The following is a 6000-nucleotide window of genomic DNA, read 5'->3' on the forward strand; positions in this document are numbered from 1 at the left end:
TGCTGAAGCATAGAAGAAGCTGAATGGAACAGTATTTCTTTAGATGTGTTTATATGAGTTGATTCGTATGAAGTCAAGCTGTATCGACAAGGATGATCTGGATGAGTCATACTATATTTCTGCCTCTTACTCGGATGAATATAGCCAGTCGAGTTTATAGTGCAAATATTTGTGCTTAAATTTATCTTTCCTTCAGCTGTTTCTATAGGCATTGCAAAAGAACTAATTTATTAGAACATTCATGAAAAGCAAAAATAAGCATAAATAAGTTTTGGAATAATTTCATTCTGATCAATCTATACGAAATAAAATGTATAAGTGTTTTCTAATTTTATTTGCACTGGTTTATCTTATGAGGAAATTACAAAAGGAACCCTCTTTCCATTGACTTCCTTCACCCTTTGATTATCTTTGACTTTCCCCTCATTTTTTTCTTCCTCTTTACCTGTCTGAAAGTCCTTTTCCCGTAAATAACAGCTTTTTTTTTTAAGCATAAAGATAAAATTCGCAAACAATCCTTCGGCTGTGAATACTGAAAACAAACTTGATCTGACTGTAGCAAAAGAAAAAACATAAAGCACACAAAGCAACTGAAATGCAAGACGACATCTAGATTTTTATATTAAAAATTAATAGCAAAGCAACAAGTAAACCTTGTTATTTCAGGCTAGGATCCTAGATTCTTAAGATCCTTCTGACGGATAAGAAAATACAGCAAACTTTAATTAATCAGTTACTGACAACCTCAACTTCAGAGTTTAATAATCATTTCAGATGATTGTTTTTACTAGTATGCCCTTCTTCAGTTCTAAGGGAGCTGGTATAAAGAGCTTGAAAGTTAGACTGAATTTGAGTAACGCAGACTGTTTATTTCTTGAATATTTTTAAATTCGCTTTCTTTGTTTACTTGGGTTCTTTTGTTCCTATGGCACTGGCGTTTTCCCACACTTCCATTGTTTTAATACAGAAGGCTTTAAAGAGGAAAAAGAAAAGGACTAACTGAAGGGTTTTAAGTCTGTATATGCATTACTAAGAAGCATCTTCACTGTTCTGCTTTTTGTGTCTCTGTTTAAATCTCTGTCTGTCTGTCTATCTAAATGATATATATGTTATATATGTAAGTCTTTGCTTAAGGTAATGAAGAACTTTGCAGCCTCAGACTAGGAACTGGAATACAATTATTTCAACATTCCCTAGGAAGAGCACTCATTTCACTTTATTATTACAAACGATTATTGCTCTTCGGACCAGCAGTACAGCAAAACTACCTACAGGCTTCAATGACTGATTTACTTTTTCAGGTTATTACATACTCTGGAACAGTTGCATAAATCACACAGTGGATCAGCTAAGTGCGCAGACTTACATAAGTAAGTCCATAGGGTTGTTTAATGTTTAGAGCATAATTATGTATAACTGATTTTTGCTACGTTATATCATATAATTGGGTTTGTTTATCACTTGAGGTCTGGCAGCATTTTGAGAAGGCAGTGGTGCCTGCTTCCAGGTGTAGCAACTGTTCTCACTGTTATTCATCAGCAGTCCTGTTATTGCTTCAGAGATGGAGGCTGGGATCTTTGTACTTGACCTCTTTGTAAGTGCCTAGTTAAAAGGAGCTGCTGAGGTATAGTCATGCAAGCTAAACTAGGACAAGATTTCAGGATGACCATGATTATATCAAAAGCAGATAATATACAGACAAGGGTGGAATTAGCTAGTGTTGTCCTGTATTTCTGTCCTGCATTTAGCGATTTGCAGTTAATTTTCCTTTAAGTGCTAGTAGCAACTTTGCTACAGTGTAGACCAGTAACATTATAAATCTTAAACAGCACTTTCAACTGATGTTCTCTATGTGACAAGATAAATTGAAATGCTCTAAATAATACCACTAGAAAATACAACCTCTGACCTGAGAAGCTTATCATCATAGAAGTATGTGATGATCTAAACCACACACACACACACACACACACACACAAAAAAAGGTGTTTCCATTATATATCAGGGACAAGGGAATAGAAATAATACATCTAGGTTCTTACAGGGCTCCTTGATGCTACAGAAATACTAAGTTCTTCAGGATATTGCTTGTTAGCATCCCTCCTTGTATATAGTTTTCCTCCTAAGAATTGGTTATATAATATAAATATAAAATTCATAAATAATGTGGTCGTAATATAAATAAATAATGAAGAATTTGTTATATCGTCAGAAGGAAAATACTTATTTGTTTTTAAATGTCACTGTCAAATCCCACTCTTACAAATCTTTGCTTTTAAGGTGGCGTTGCTGTACATACATTCTGCAAAGTCTATATGGAATCGCACCAAAGTGAAAGTGCTGTGAAGGTGACATTAGAATATTGCAGATACTACATGACTGGAAACGTTTAAGGAGAAGAATCATCCTAAACTCTTAAACACAAAGATACAACCAGTGAGTCAAGAAGTGTTTGCCCTGCAGATTTCTGGGACTTTGGAGTACACACTAGAGAAGTATCAAGAACAACTTGCTTTTCACTTTTCCTCTTTTTCTAAACTTTCACTTTTGGAGACTGAAATTGGGTTAAATGGACTTTGGTCTAATCCAGTATGGGAATTCTAATGTGTGTCCAAGCTGATCAGGGGCTGTAGCATACGATGTGTGAACAGAGACTGAAGGAGCTGGGTTTATTAGGAAGAGCAGACTACGGGGACGTTTTACTACAGTCTCCAACTCTCTGTAGATGGTTGCAGTGAAGGTGGAGCCAGATTTTTCTCAGAGATGCGCAGTGAACAGATGAGAAGTGATGGACACAAGCTGCAACAAGGGAAATTCTAATAAAATATAAGAAAAAAAATTCTTCACGGTTAAGAGAGTCAACTATTAAAATAGATTGCCTAGGTGGGTTGTGGGATATCCATCCTCTGGAGAATTCACAACTTGCTTGGATATAGTCCTAACAGTGTGGTCTAACTTTGAAGTTAGCCCTAATTTGAGTAGGCAGTCAGGCCGGTTGAACTCCAAAGGTCCCTTCCAGCACTCATTACTCTAATTCTATTCTGTAATTCTGTTTGCATTACCCCATGTAGATTCATGCATCTTACCATTATTTCATGTATTGGATTCCAGAAACCTGGGCTTCTCATCTCATCGCTATTCACTTTTCTTGCATGCTTCTACATGTGACTGTTTTTCTCAGGGTTCGCATTTGTGAATGATCAGTGTAATTTCTGAGAAGTTTTGAAAGGGTAATGTACAATCTAAAATGTTTGTTTATGAAACTAGAAACATGTGAGAACATAACTTTTATTGGAAATGATAAAATAAGCAAGCAGATCTGGAACACAGATGTTGAAGAAACGTAGTTTAGAAAGGATAGTTGTTAGGGGAACACCATTTTTTGTGTGCTGATGGATAAAAACAAATTAGGAGGAACAGCAGAAGTAAAGAGAACTTATCTGAGTCAAAATCTGTAAAGTTTATTAAATAAGTCCCGTAAAGTACCAAATTATTGTGAAATAGAAAGGACGATCTTATTATAAGTTAGTAACTGTTTAAAAAAATAGAGAACACAGAATAAAAATAAATAGGCAGCTTTCATTGGAAATGCTTCCGGTGAAGTCCCACTGGGATCTTTGCTGATCTCTTAAACATGTTCACAAACAACCAGGAAAAGAGTGTGCCTTATGAAGTGCTGCTAAGACTGAATAGTGTTTGGTGAAGATATTTAAAACTGACTGCGAAGAGTTACAGAAAGATCTCATGATATTGAATGAATTTGAGATAAAATATCAGATTGAACTAACTATCAAGAAATGCAAAGCAGTATTGACAGAGAGAAAAAGCCTTCTTTGTAAATGTGGAGTTATGGGTTCTAAATCAGCTGTTGCCACTCAGGAAATACATCTTGCAATTTAGTGCTGTATTTCTATGAAAAAAATAGGCTCAGTGTGCAGCCTCAGTCAAAACGGCAAATAAAATTGTAGAAGTTATGAGTAAAAAGAGTTAAAAAGCTATAATTCATTATATCACTGTATAAATCAGTATACCAGAGTTTGTTTAGAAATTTAATCTCTTTATTTCAAAAAAATATGTATAGCAGGATTCAGAAAGGTACTGTGAAGGACAACAGCAATGATCAACTGCACAGAAAGCTGTTAGGAAGAGTGTACGTTATTTAAGAAAAGGTTTTTCAGTCTGGAAGAGAAATAGGGAAGAACCACAAAATATATAAAGTGAATAGGAAATGACTTTTCTACATTTCTCTTATTACCTGGCTAGGGGACACTAATGAAGACTGTTTTGATAAAAAGAACTTTTTCACACAATACACAATTAAATTGTATAGCTTGTGGCAAGATATTGTGGTTGCTAAAGAATAAAAGATCCCAAGGACCAATCAGCTACATTAACGAAAGAGATCTACGAAATAACATTAAATACAGATAAATAGATGCAATCTCTGGTTTAGGAAGTTTCCTGGCTGCAAACTGCCAAAATCCAGTATCTCAATACTGAGAGAAAAACCACTGTGTACTTGCCCTATTCCTAAACTTATTTCTAAACTTTTCCCTAAAGCATTTGGCATTAGACATGGTCAGAGGCAGCATACTAAGATAAATGGACTTTTGGTCTGACCCATACCATAAGAAATATTTGTCTTAACTTCCGAATCATTAGAAGAAAAAAGTAGAAGAAGCTTTGACTGGAATAATGTAGAATAAGTAAGAACCTACTGTAACCTCAGTCTCTAATTTAAATACAAATGAAAATCTTTTCTTAAGGCTTCTGGACAGCTAAATGCTATGGGATCTTCAGCTTTGCAGATACAAACTGCAGAACAAATACTAATAATATAGTAAGGCCAGGATGTCTATGTATATGCTAGGCAGGAAATTATTAATTAAATAGGCTGCAAACATGCAAAAGGCATGACATTAATTAAGATTACTTTTGATCTGTAATAGGGTATTTGAGAGGATCTGGCTGTGGAAAATAGCTTAAAAAAACGGATTTATTTTAAATTAAACGGAAAGAAAAAGTAGGACTATTACTGGGGTCTGGTTTTGCACAGGGCAGATTTTGATAGAAGGCATAGATGTGCTAAGACAATTAAAAGAATAAATATAGAGATAGATGGAAATAAAATGTAACAAAGTTATCTAAAGGTATGTCGAGACTATTTTATAGTATTTTGTGTATTTTATATGTAACACATGAAGAAAACACTTGACACCACCTTCCTGAAATCTAGCTGTGAATAAGCTATTATTTAAGCTAAGGATGACAAGAATTAAGAGAGTTATTGGATGGCGGGTGAAAAGCTATCCAAAAGGGAAACAACAACAGGTAGCACTGGAATATCAGATGACACAGCAGTTACTAGTTACACTCCTAAAAGAACCTGAAGCCTTGGCACTGAGTTTATTTAATCTTATCATTAACGGCCATAGCAGAAATATGAAAATGTTTGTATTTTTTTTGGTAATGTAACGTTTTGTTCGGAATGCAGAAATTTCATGTTTAAAGCTAACCTCTTGATTTGAGACTGCCCCGCACTGCACAGGGCTATATTTTATGGTATGCTTCTCATATTCTCCTCTTGAGAATATTATTTAAGAACAATAGAAACTTAGTTTAGCTCTTAGCTGAGATCCAAGTTGTTATGAGTCAGTTGACCTCCCCTAACACTGGCCCTGTTCAGATTACACAAGAATCTGAGAGCTTGGATCATCTTTCACACTGCTTTATTTCATTTTTTTAATGATATTGCTGTTGTTTCTGTCTAGTTCTTTTCTATATTCAAAGAAGAGAACTTGTTTATGTGGAACATTCTTTTTTTACTGGCTAGACCAAACAAAAAACACAAAATCCAAAAAACATGAAAGTTCTGACCTAAGTAAGAGCTTAGTGATTCTATCTTGAACTCAGACCCCAGATATTTCTCTCATGAGAAAAGTATCTTGATTAGATTTTTGCCAAGTGTGGAACAGATGAGGGAAGTGTGGAATACTTTCA

The sequence above is a fragment of the Struthio camelus genome, chromosome 1 (genome assembly GCF_040807025.1).
Source record: "Struthio camelus isolate bStrCam1 chromosome 1, bStrCam1.hap1, whole genome shotgun sequence".
Taxonomy (NCBI): Eukaryota; Metazoa; Chordata; class Aves; order Struthioniformes; family Struthionidae; genus Struthio; species Struthio camelus.